At 40.9% G+C, this 14,004-nt stretch overlaps 1 protein-coding gene across 2 annotated transcripts in view; it reads right to left on the bottom strand.

Annotated features, from left to right (window-relative positions):
* tspan9a (tetraspanin 9a) overlaps positions 1–12,174 on the bottom strand; it is a 152,047-nt gene extending 139,873 nt beyond the window's left edge. For both annotated transcript variants that reach the window (XM_087174019.1, XM_087174020.1), the window contains exon 1: positions 11,854–12,174. The gene's annotated coding sequence lies outside the window, so the exon portion shown is untranslated. The remainder of the gene's footprint in view (positions 1–11,853) is intronic.
* Positions 12,175–14,004: the final 1,830 nt, after the last annotated feature.

Genomic DNA, 14,004 nt, shown 5'->3' with positions numbered 1-14,004 from the left:
ACACTCTTGTAATTGCTATCTCTTCTCAGGCTTCATGATCATAATGGAAATCAAACACCTCTGATATACAATTAGAAGGGCCGGCCTGCCACAGAGCCAATTTCATGCTCACAGGCAATCCCCTAAATCTCAAACCCAGAGAGAGCAGCAGTCAGTGCTACATCAGGCTGTTTACAATTACAATTTTCTGGGAAGAAACTTAAGTAACACAATACAAGAAAGATGTTAAAGTTACAACATATACTATCTCTCGTCTTTACTGCATTTAGACACTAACAAGAGCCAGATAGCAGGGGACAGCTCTCATCCCACATGGGCTGTATCAGTCACAGCTTGGACAAGCAGCACTCTCACAGCTGAGAGCTTTGAGAGAGTCAGTGTGGTCAGCCAGACACAAGGGATATCGCTCCTGACCACAGTGTCTAATAGAAGAACAATACTCATAGAAATACATCAGTGAAAAACTCTCAGTCCAGAACTTTCACACAGTTCAGGCAGAAACCAGTGCCACTCTGCATGGCCTGCTGTGGCTACCGTTTGTGTTCTCTCCAAAAAAGGAAAATACGGATCTCTATACTTCATAAAGTGTCCGCACACCCTCAATGAGCACATTCACACAGTTCACTGGTTGTCCCGTTTGTAGCCCCAATTGTCAACCTGAAAACTGCTGTGTTCAGTGAGCTCAGTGTAAGCCAGTCTATTCAGCATGCATGCTCTGAGTCCATCTGATTTGCATGTTAAACGGGGACCTCTCAAAATATGCGAATGCATGTGTCAAACAAGCTCAGAGCAGGGGCAGAGGGGTCCCCTGTTACCGCCCCCCAGTGGTGTTTGGAGAGAAGGCAACGCGAGAAGGAGGGAAGAGGTCCATGGGTCAAGCAGACTGCATCACTTTAATAAACGGCAAACAGTTTGTGGGCGAAAACAGCAAGAACAAGAACCTCCTGTGTGCATGACACACCTGCCAGCACCATCAGCACCCTAAAGGCACAAGTAATGTTCTCATATCAAACAACGCAGGTTTTCAGGGATTTATACGTCCAAAACCCAAATGACATTTTTAACATGGCACCACTTGGTTTTTGTTGAATAACTTCAACAATTACACAGTTATCAGAATACTAGCTGATTTATTTTTTTTCAATCAACATGAAGTCATTGACTAACTGTTTCAACTGTAGTTGTGGTGTGTGTATAAGCAGTTCTTGATTTCTGATTAAAAATAAAGAAATTCTGTGAAAGGACAGCTGCAGGCCTATTTACACCAAGGTTTGGAAACTTTGTTCTCCATACAGGCCTATATATGCTTATCTGTAGACACATTTCACAATTTTGCATCTTCAGCTGAACTGCTGACTAAAAGATTCTCTAAGTTGTGTTTTCGGTTTAACAGATTATTAATATCACTTAATAATTTTCTTTTTTACTAAACTTCCTAAGAAATTACACTTAGCCGACATGTAAATCCTATATGGCATTCAAATCAAAATGTCTGCCGTTAAAGGTCAGTAGAGGGTTATTTCAATGAGTTAGCTAAATTACAAAATCAAACTTGGTGGTTCTAACTTTATGCTAGATCAGAGACAGTTTTTTGAAGTAAAGAAAAACACCTATCTTACTCTGTGAGCCGGATGTTAGCAGGGTTCTAGCTGGCCTCATTCAAGTTCAGGTTGAGGTGAGCAGCAGCTTCTCCTTTCAATCAGTTAAACTAGAAACTTAGTTAGCTTGAAACTATACATTAGCTAGCTAGGCACTTGAAGAGTCGTCATCAATAAAGCTTCAATACCCCCTGGTGGCACAATGGTAAAATGCATTATGTGGGTTTAAATTGATTATGTTGAAATCAATTACTTACAATATATTTGATCTAATATATCAATTTTAAACATTACACATTGACTAGTTGCATTTTACTCAACTAGCCCAAATTCTTAACCTATACAACGAACGTCATTCGTTAGCATTAGATCTTAAATCACCTGTCTCTTAAATATCTTACAGTTTATTGAAATTACGTTACATGAGTTTTTGCGATTCAAGGTCAGGTTTCTCAAACAGTGACAATGACAGTGGCCGTCATTTATGGTTAACAGTGTGCAAGCTGCTCAGTGCAGCTTTTCACAATATTATATATATTATAATGGTACTGTTTTATTGAGAGAGGGAGGTTGTACTCTGCCAAATCAACCACTCCTAACCATTCTGGATAACTAAGCATGCTCTGATGTCCTGAACGTCCTTGGCAAAAAGGTAAAAGGGATTTAACGGGTTGGCAATTTTGAGTCCTCAGTCATTTTCATTCCACACAACATAATAACACATTGAGAGCGTGTCTATCTCAAGCATTAAAAGTGCAATTTGTCTGTTTTCTGTGTGTGCTACCCCTGCATGCTTGGCTGAAGAATCTCATTTTGCAACAACACTGTGTAGAAAGTGCCAGTTATTCAACACTGCACTCTGGTTCATTGGCCTCAATTGACAGGCATCACTGCTTCTCAAAATAGCACTCACACTCTGAGATTTGAATGCATTCCTACAAAGAAAAGAAACTGAGATATCCACTCTTTGAACACTCAGAAATCAGCGTGCCTGTCAACAACGTGGCCAAAATGTAGACACAGTATGTGACTATTGTGTTTCTGCTCAAATACTATTCTGTGTTCGAGCCGTTTCAGGTGCTTACTCAGGGTTCGGTCTCAGACCTGGGTGATACAAGTTAATACAAAAAGTTTGTCCTGGAAAACAAAGAAGGGTGAGGTAAAAAAAAATTACAATAATACATCTTCTTTTCAAATACTTTTTCCAGTTAAATTTCAAGGTTCAAATGTAGAATATATCTGTTATGTGAAAATAAAGATTTTAATTTCAAAATCAGTCCAGAGATACACTAATCAAGCTGTAGCACAGATGTTTCTTGAGTCATTACATTTTTCCATTTGGAAGCAAAGACCTCAAATACCCCCAAACTGTCTGTTTGGACTATTATGTAATTAGTGAACTACAAAAATACTTTCTTTTCTCCTTATATAAACATTTCAAATTCTTTGAGTAGCTTTTGTGTAAATACAAATAACTAAGCAGGAAATTGGGAAACCTCTGTAACTCTCCAAATAACTTGGCAGAGATAAATATAAACTCAAGTTAATCCTGGGGAAATGTATTCAGTCCCTGATGGTTTTCAGAGAATTTCAAAATATGTCAGCTTTAATGGCAAGATGAATATATCACACCTATCAAATATCCACGTCAAGCCCCATTTTTTTCTAATGGTAAAAGGTTGAGCAAACTGTCACCGACTCATCGGAGCATCATAGTTGTCAAACCATGTCTCCTGTCTCTGAGGTCAGAGGCTACAGGATGTGCAAGCTCAGGAATAACTTCACCAAATGATTTGCTTGCGACCTTCTACTGGGTAAATAAACACATCATTCACATGTCAAGTCTCAGATGCTTTCATTTTCATTCTGTGCTGATTTCAGATTCTGTTTCATACTTGCTCCCTTTGTCTCCCTTATCAAAGACATATACATGTACACAAAAGACACTTGAAAATGAGGAGGATTCAAGTGATCTCTATTATGAAACTATTTACTGAGAATCCTTTGAGGGGAAATGAGGGCATCTATGTTTACAGGTCATACAAGGACTGAGCAAGTCAGAGAGAGAGAGAGAGAGAGAGAGAGAGAGAGAGAGAGAGAGAGAGAGAGAAGACTCTTCAGTGGTTCCACAAGGTTGTACTTAGGCAGGCACGAATGTATTTTCAACTCAATGCTAAAGTTTATTCTGCATTCACACATAGGAAAAACACCTCTTTCCAACATGGGAGTGTTCACATTATTCCAAGGCGTTAGTCCTACATGCTAAACTTAAGTGACTTTTGTTGTGTCACATATTTGGAGCAGTTTGATACTAAGAGAAACCAGATACAACCAGTTTACAGCTCCCATAAAATGAGCTGAATGGTTTGTATTAGTGTTAATATTAGATTTTATTTTGACATAACTGCCAGTGGTGGTGCCAACAGTTTGTTGACATGTCTTTTCACCAGATGGGAAATATTGTTGGTGTCTTTTTTTCCCCCCTTATTTGGCTGCTAATACTAGCAGTTTAAACAATGCAACACAAAGCCAGCATAACTATGTAGTATACAAACATCTTGCTTTTGAATTTTAGTATGTAAACATTTGCTAATTACCACCAAACACAAAGCACGACTGAACTGGGACGGATGTTAGATTTGCTGGAATTTGGTCACAAACCAAAGTATTGGACAGATTAAATTTTTGATCTGATGATGGCGCTACATTAAAAGTCAGAGGATCACAAAAGCTATTACAATTCACTCTAAGTGGGACACGACTGTTGGTGTACCAAATTTCATTGCGGTCCATCAGGAAGTCTATCCCTGAAAAAACTAGGAAACACAATAGTAATCAGGATTCATCATCTGGGAACCATGAATGTCTGAACCAAAATTAGTGGCTTAAAAAAAACTAATAGTAAGAGAAAGAAAAGCAGCCTTGGTCAGTGCATGATTGCATCATTCCACCAACTTGTTACGAGCACTCAACTCGAAAAAAGGTGCAGAAGTATGTATGATTTCAACACAGGTTCAGCTTGCCATAACATGGCATGAATAGAAATCAGTGAAATTGAGAACTAAATGACCCATGAGACACAAGCCTATATTACGCTGATGGTATAGAGTGGCCAGAGAAAATTCAGCCTTCAGTGCTGTATGGCCCCAGATGCTCTGAAATAACTATGTCCAATATATTTTTATGTCCATCTGGGATCTTTTCATGTATCATTAAAACAGAGCATTTGGCAGCACAGAGAAATGTTTTCCTCAGTGTTCAGTGTGTTGGCAGTCTAATATACAGAAGCGTTTTAACGACACAGTTGAATCAGAAATTCACTCCAGGTTTTATGGAATATTCGATGGTTGTTATGGATTTTGCATCAAAAGCAAACATTATTTAGTAGCCTTTGAAAGTTTGTGGCTGCAATGAGCTTAACTGCATCATTGGACATTGCGGTGTCCTTGTTTTAATAAGCCATATTTGTACATGTATCAGGCATCAGACATGTTTAAGAGTCATTTTAACTTTGACTTCAAACATATATAGTAACAAGTGGATGTATCACTTATTGCTGACCTCTTCCCTATTATGATTTACCACTGACCAAAGGAAGAGCCAGGTTTCAAAACAGTATGTCACCAGTGAAGTGTCCACTGAGCATCTAAAGCAGAGAGGACCATGTTTGCCATGCTGAGGTCTCAATCCGAGAAGCACCAGGCTCTGTTGTGAGTTACAAAGGTGCTTTTGATTAGAGCATTGGCATGAGGCGAGAGGAGAGCTGGATCTGCCTTGCCAATGAGGTTCCCTTGTGTGCAATTAATCACAACAGGTTCAAAGCTGGTAACGAATTAGTCATTCGGGATTTTTTTTATTGTACCAACAAGCATTTAGGAGATCAGACATGACAGGGCAGGAGAGGCCACCCCCCGAAGTTGTTCCAGCAAAGGTGTCAGAACAGGAAATGTGCCATTGATTTATTTTCTCTCTCTTTTCTTGTTTTCTCTCAAAGAACATGTAGGTTGGTGCAACTTGGAGTGCTTCTCCAAGTAAAATCTAAAGATGCCTTAAACCCCCAAAGGAACAAGGTCTGCGTTGCTGGTAGTCAATATAATGATCAGTATTTCATTCATGTTCTGTTAATAGGATCATTTATTAAGTAAAATTAATGTCATGTGGTTGGTAGCAAGGGTTTGTATTAACACAAATCCCATGGGCTCAGTTTTCTGAAGTGATAACGGTATACATGGCATGGCTTACTGTCAAAAGAGATGTTTTTTATCAAGCAAGCACAGGCTGCTTTCCCGCCTTCGCACTTTTGGCATTTTGGTGACCAACCATGAAAGTGACTGGACTGCAGTGTGAGGGGAGGTAAAGAGGAAGGTGCGGCAGTAATTTTAGTGCAAAGGATTATTGGTTTGGTAAAATGTTGTTGGCTGTCTGTGGGTGGCAGGACAGGTGGGTCTTTCATCTGCAGCCTTTAAATTGAAGGGTTTGGTCCAAATTGTCTTTCTTTCTCTTAAATTTATAGTGTGTGGCCCTTTATTAGACACACACATGAAAGGACTTCACAAAGACAGAAAAGTATGTAGGCAAATGTGACTGTATTTACACGTAATGATTCAAAATAGCCACACTGCTAATCACCAGAACACATGGAGCAGCGACTGGACGCCCAGCCCCATCAAAGATCTTCCAGATACTTTAAAGTTGTTTACCCATGTCACTGCAGTAATTCAGTGAACTCCTTCTTAACTTCCTTCCTAAGGCTGCTGGGAATGCAACAGCTCAGTGTACTGTCAATCCACTGAGAAAAGGGTGATGTGACCCCACATTTTTCAAAATCCTACTTCTGTCAACCTCATGTTTATGGTTTTTAGTTAAAATCTTTCAACATTGTTCCCTTACTGCCGTGTCAACATGAGCTAGACGTACTGGCCTAGACTTTGTCTCTCAGGCTGCAACCTAGCTGTTCTACCTTGTTGGTGAAGGCTGTTGGGGCTGTATGCAGCCTGAAAGGAGTGCCTGCAGAGTAAAAGTTAACACTGTTAACATTATCATCTCTATCAAGTGAAAACGCAACAAACTTTTTCATAATTTGTTATGCGCTAGACTGATTAAAAAGTAACTGTAACTACAAATACAAGTTTTTCTTTTCACTCGAAAATCATGCAAGAGAATATATACAGTATATCTTTTTTTTTTTTCGTAATTTCCCCCCCCCCACTTCTGAAACCAAACTCAAAGTTTTCCAAAAAGTTGCATTTCAAAAGAGCTGAATTTATCCACTGCGAGATATGTTATCAACAAGTTAAAGAGCAGATGAATGTGTGGATAGTCGACACACATCATTAACCACATGATAGCAAACCTCAGTTCAACATAAAGAAGGACCTCATTCACCGTTGATAATGTGCGATTTCATATACAGCATTAGCACCTTGCCTCACTGAGAAAAGAGTTCCTCTACAATTTCCATTACAAAACAGTCTGTTTTGTACAGAAGAGCACTGCCTCTGAGGAGGATTAGAGGAGCTGATTTAAACAGGAATGATTGATGCCAGCCTCTGTCACACCTAATAACAGTGTAATCCTTCCAAAACAAACCTTTCACGGCTGCAGTGCCAATGTTTCTGGTCACAAAATGACCAAAAAAAAAAAAAAAAATAGAGAGAAAGAAAAAACAGAGCTGTTACCTTCCCTGCTTCCCTCATCATAATTTATCTTGTGAATTATGATCTGGGAAGCAGGGAAGCTTTCGTCAAAAAGTTGTTGATTCAACTGGCTGGTTATTTTTAATGTTAGTTTGTGGTGTTGTATCTGATTATATCATCTAATGACTTCTATGAAACCGTTTAGGATTTCGTAAGTTAGAATAACAGGCTGCAGAACTGTTTCCTGTTAAACAAAAAAAAAAAAAAAAAGCAAGCTAATATTGTTCTACAGGTCATGTGCAATTATTCATAAGGCTTTTTAAGGCTGGTGCACTCAGGGAGATGCTGGTGGACATGTATCTCTGTATGTGAGACCTTGAACTGTATGCATTTGATGTATGTTTGTTCCCTCTTGTGTAAAGCGGAACATAGCTGTGATAAAAGCCAAATTTTCAACAACAATAGAGTGCAGTCTAATGTAATATCTTCTAAATGCCAGAAAGTCCTGTGCTGCTAACAACTGAGTGTCCTGTGCTCGGTCCCTTTTCCCAGAACATGACGTCAACACTGTCACATTTTATGCAGCGTGGTTATACAGTTAAAATGCTGAAAGCGAAGACATTACATGTACAAAGATGTTCTGTGAAGTCCTGTTTATGATGACACATAATGGTCAAAATGGTCTGGAGCAGGATAATGGGATCCATCCCACTCCTGGACCAGATGCAGCTTTGGACCTTTAGGATTATTTTTAACAGGCCACAAGAGTCAAATACAGTATATGGGCAGTCAAGTAAAAGAAAGTCCTTCCAAATTTAAAGTAACTAATGATGAATAAAATCAACACCATCCCATCAAGCGTGCTATATGGCTACAGTAATGTGATCCATTCCCTTCAAAAGGAAACTCTGCACCACGGCTCTCAGCTCAGCTACAACAGTCACACCATGACTTACAACACTGGTTATGACTGAAGTGGACAAGGACCATATCTCCGGGAATTTATGTGATTCAAAAAGACAAAAGTGTCATTAATTCCAACCATGTGCTGACTGTCCTCTCTCTTTCTCATGCTTCAGAAAAGCATTCAGGTCAGCAACGTCTGAAGGAATCTAAAGCATACAAAAATACAGAGAAGCATAAAGTTGGAGGAGAGCTATAGGGCTGCAGTTTGAGCTGCACCATTTGCATAAGTTAGTGGTGAGGAGAAATGTTGTAGCCCCCGGCCACTTTATTTAATTGTGAAAACACAACGACCCAGTGCAACATCATCTGATAAGACAGGCGGGAAAAGCGCGTCACATGCCGAAGTACACATTCTATGAATATTTTTTGTAGTAATGCAAGGCTGAGCTGAATTAAAAAGTGGCATTTTGGCCAATAATTCATTTCTACGCAGTGTTTACAGGTTACTGAGGGGACATCCTCTGTTGGTATGCACAGCTCTCTAAGCTGCCACCATTGATCACTCATGTCTTAAAAATCATATGGAAAAAAGAATTCCCACACACCAGCGGCCTCAACAACACAGACAAAGGGATGCGACACAGGCCGCAGTTACACAGGGCGTCAGGAGAGGAAGCTCTGCCAGCTAAAGTCAACAAGTCTGACATTACAAATCCCGCATGGCACCTAAACAAAACAGCATGATCGAGTGTGAAAGCAGAGCAGAGAGCAGCAGTCGAGACCTCACTTCCACATATACAGACAAGAGGACGTGTATGGCATGCATTCTAACATGCCACACATTGAGTTTGATTTCTGTTCTTTAAATCAGTGGCTCTTTTACTGTCTTGGAAAAGTTGTACGGATCAACAAACATTTATCAATTATCAATTATCAATTATCCCCTGCCGCTGCTCACACAGATTCAGGCATGAATTTACTTTCGGTCCTCTCAGCCCGAGCAGACAGGATCCCAGCTCGGAAATAGACCTGACTGTAAACAACCGCCTGTCAGTCACACAGCAAGGTCAAAATATAGGCACAGAATGTTCTGCTAGCAGTGTATATACGGCTGAGAGTTAGATATCTGAGCTGCATGTCAAGAATGCACAGCTTGAGTAGGCCACATAAAAAAAAAATGGGGAGCCTGCCTTGCCTGCGAGCCTGAAGTAAGGGGTGCAATAAAGGCTTCTCTGACACAAGATGCAAAGTCAGAGTGAGTCATGGCACCCACTGGTCAGCCAGCGATATCTCACACAGACAAAGACGGCAACACACAGCCTTGCTCTTCCTGTTTCTGATTGGCCCGGAGGGATGTGATCAAAGTAGCAGAAAAAGAAAGATGGGGCTCGGGGGGGCAGAGGGGGGACGACAAGTGAGAAATAAATGTTGATATAGCAGCACAGCTCATCCATTGTGAGGCCCAGTGGAATGAGATATGCCCAGCACGGACAGTCGTGCTCCAACCCCCCCACCCCCACCACCACCACCACCCCGTCCCACAGAATAGGAACTTTCATGAAGGGACAGAACATAGAGCTCCAGCTCTATGGTGACTGTGTGGGACAGAGAGAGAAAGCTGAGGAAGTAAACACAGTTGGAGGCTCACATTGCTGCTTTTGTTTACCACCGCAGAGAATCAGCCAGTGCGTCCCGGAGGAAAAAAAAAAACCAACCTCTTGACAAAGGTCGTGATTGTTACTGATTGAAAATAGTCATAGAGAAAGTTAGCTGTTGTTGGCAACCTTTGATGTCAGTGACTGTGTGGTGGTTTCATTATGTAAACCGAGGCCTCGCAGAAGAGCTACACACAATGAGAAGCAGCTGAGAGTTCAAACCACTCACACACACCCCCCCCTTTGAGTGAGTGAAGTTTGCTGGTGGGCACATCTAGTAGATATGCCTGCTGGGAAATGAACCCAGCACTTAAATATCTAATCAACTGAAACCCCCTGTTTGTAAGAAAGTAAGTTATGACAGATTTCTATGATTAAGGCACATTCAGCCAGGCAGGCAATTCAGCCTCTAAAGCTGGCAAAAATAATCAACCACAAGAGCGAAATTTGGAGGAAAATTCACATATTTCTTTGCAACAGTAGGTCATTGGAGAAGAAGGGGGTGGTGGGGCACTGACCTCATGCCACGAGAGAAGCAGGAATGCGGGGTCAGACGGTGCAAGACCGTCCCACACACCAGAATAGACATGATCTACAGCACTCCACCATAGTGAGGAGCTGCTGTTTTGATATGGCCCCACTTGACTTCTGTGTTGGGTCTAAGCGTTGTATTTCTTTCAAAATGTGTGTGCTGTGAATTCAACAGTTTCCCCCCCGGGGCAGTGAGAAATATAAATCAAAAAGACAGAGCGGTCATTGTTCTGAGGACAGAGACTTATGACTTCAAGTCAAATCATAATTAATGAAAAGAGCCAACAACACCTTGCCTTTTCCACATCTGGTCAATCCATCTGAGAACGGGATGCATCACAAAACGTGACTCACCTCTCACTTTCAGTCACCACTCTTGCTCTACAGGAGCTTTCTAACCACGGTGGCCAAATCAGAGGAAATTGAAATCAGAACTGGAAACACAGCTGGTAGCACTGAGGTGAGGTCTGTGGTTGGAGAAAAAAAAAACTTCACTCATCAGTGATCAGGTTTAAATTCACATTACCAGACACCTTTAGGTGAAGCTGAACTCACAAACACACACACAGTGGTGGTGATCGGGGCTCATCAGAGCGTCTGTGCTCAAACAGACGCACGCTGAACAAGGATGAAGAGAAAGGACAATCAGTGAGGAGCTGAGCTGATGAGCTTATTGTTGAGCGAGGCGTGTCGCTCTCAAGGATCAGAGCAGCATCTCATTCAGCTGTCGCCTCTGACAGGACTCTGAGTTTATGTGCTTTTGATTCTTGACATTCCGTCAGGCTTAAACAAGATCAACTTTATAATGTAACTCATGCAGGAAATGTACGGGCTCAGAATGCCAAGTGTTTCATTGATACTGAACAGGAACAGAGTAACTTCATTTTAGAAAAGTAAAACACAAAAAAGGACTTTGTCGGTGTCATAGATCAACTGCTGATACGTGTTTAGACAGGATGAAGAGATGAAATTATGTCTTTGTATGAGGCCTAAATTTTGTCACCATTCAAGCTCACATTCAAAGCTTCTTGGCATGTGACACAGTCATGATCCCTGCCAAAAATAAGTAGCTGATGGTCATAAAATTACAGTAATGGGAATATGATAGTCTTAGCAGGAGTTTTTAAAGGATATTAAAGCCACTTAAAACTCTACAGACACACTGCAACAACTTATTATTACCGGAATATTCCCACAGCAGTTAAAACACCATAAGGTCGCTACTGCAACGGTTACTCCCCTGCTCATTATACAGACAGCATGTCGTGGTTGTTTCATGTTAATGAAGGTAGTCATGTCAAAATCCTCCAGCAGGGACAAGCAGCAAAAAAAAAAAGCTCACGTTAATACAACACACAGTCACAGTGGAGTTTGACGGGCTCACTAAACTTCGGTGTCATCACGCAGCGCTGAATGTGGCCTGACAACAAACTAACTAACAAATAGCTGCTGTGAATAAACAAACACACACACACACACACACACACACACACACACACACACACACACACACAAACAGCTTCTTACCTGCTCGGCGTCCTCCTGTGAGGTAACTTCACTGCTCAGTGGCTGCTACCTGTCGGTCGACAAGGGGGGGGAAAGGGCAGAAAACCACGGCCACTCAACTTCGATGCAACAGCTTCACACACACACCCCCCAAAACTTTCGAGCCGGACCGGGTTTGGATTTCTTTTCCGCTTCTGTCCTGCCAAAATAAAAAATAAAAAATAAAAAGTAGCCTCTCTGGGATCGCACCCCTCCTCCAAAAAACCGGACTTCTCTTCCTGACAACTTCCACTGCCCGCTTTATGTCTCTGTTTGCTGATGAACTGGGGACTGAGTTTTCTGGTTGGACAAGGAGGAAATGAAGTTTGAGGACGGAGAAGAAGAAGAGGGGGCTCTTACTGACTCCTACAGGCGCGTCTGAGCCTCGGATCTTTATGGGACAATTACACAGAGCCCATAAAAACTGAAAGCAGTTTGATTTATTATCATTAGTCTCAGAGGTTGAACTATATTACAATAATTTGGCAGTTGTAAAAAAGTAAGTTTTGACAGCTCACCACAGAGACCAGTGTAATGTTAATACCTTGGGGAAAATTAATTCCCTCTTAATCGATATAAAAAAGAAAATGCAAATGGGGGCTACAATGCATCAATAAATCTTTTTAATTTTAATGTGGACACTAGCTGTTGATGCTCGGTTGCAGGAATTCATCCTTCACCGATGGGTTTTAAGCAGCATTTGGTATTTTTCACTCCCTGATGTCTCTTTTAATTACTTCATGAATCACTAGAGCAGCAGCAGCAGCCAGAAAACATCACTATCAAGACAAGACCATACAGCGTTCATGTGTCCAATTCACAAACATGCCTGGTGTTTTAGCCATTCATCCGGTTTTTATTTTTCCTCCCTCTGCTGCCATGTGTATAATTATCAGATTAAAGTGAGCAGAAGGTATAAAGAGGAAATTCAAAGAGAGTTTCAAAGCCAAAATGTCAGCCCTAACTCTTCCTCCTTTGGGGAAACGCTTTGACTGGAGTGAGGAAGAACATATAAACACAGTCTGTTCAGGCAAGTTTATTATTGTGATTACAGGACAGGAGGAGGTTAAAAAAAGAAAACGAAAAAATGAAATACTGTGGGGGAAAAAAAAAAGACACACAGATGTTGCAGACCTGGCAACACTCATTCCCACTATTTCAAGTTTCCATTTATTTATTTATTCATTAAAATCCAGTTTTTCATGCATGTGTGTCAGTATGTCTCTAGACAGAGACTTTTCTATACAGAACACCAGGAGAAGGGAAAAACCTGCTGCAGTGTATGGGTGGGAAAACTTGGACCCATCATGAGTGTCTGTGGATCCCCCTGTTGTCATGATTACATTGCTATTAACTGAGTGTTAGTGAGACCAATTTAAAAGACATAATCATTAAACTGCACATGCTGGTCCCCTGATGGATGGGATCATTTGAGCAGAAAGCAGATCTTCTTCTGTGTTTAAACTTTGTGTAATGGCTTTGCACTTAAAAGCTCCTCTCTGTGCTGGACTCTCCCATCAGCATTGTTTAAAATCTAGTAGTAATTCTACTATTATGTCAATAGTTCTACATTTTATTCGCTTTCTAGCAAAGAGTTAGGTGAGAAGTTTAACACCAAATTCATACATGTCCATTAAATATGAGGCTACAGTCAGAGGCTGGTTAGCTTAGCCCAGCGTCATGACTGGAAACAGGGGGAAACAGCTAGCCTGGCTCCGTCTAATGGTATCAAAATCCAGCACATTGTCACTTTTACTTTTGTGTTTACCTTCAGACAGAACCAGACTATAGCTCATGTAACCCTCAGCAAGAAAGTGAAGAAGTGTATGTCCCAGAATGTCAAACAATTCTTTTTACTGTTTTGGTAGCCATTTGTTATAGATATCAAAATGATCTCATGTAGATACTAGTAGATTCATTATTATAAATCTTGTAAAGTGTTATAAATCTGCTGAGAACTCTGCCCCCATTTTTGCAAGTTTTTCAAGCAAACACTTTCCACAGACAGATGACACTAAGCTCAGGGGTTTTCATTTTAATGTCCAGTATCTAATTGCTTTCCTTCTGCTGGTATCTCATGAATTCGGGAATCACTGCAGCTTACAAACATTCCCAGCCAGGGTTTGGTCAGGC

The sequence above is a fragment of the Seriola lalandi genome, unplaced genomic scaffold (genome assembly GCF_002814215.2).
Source record: "Seriola lalandi dorsalis isolate HSWRI2012SDOR001 ecotype SW California unplaced genomic scaffold, Sedor1 jcf7180002054302, whole genome shotgun sequence".
Lineage (NCBI taxonomy): Eukaryota > Metazoa > Chordata > Actinopteri > Carangiformes > Carangidae > Seriola > Seriola lalandi.
This window is presented reverse-complemented; position numbering and strand designations above follow the sequence as displayed.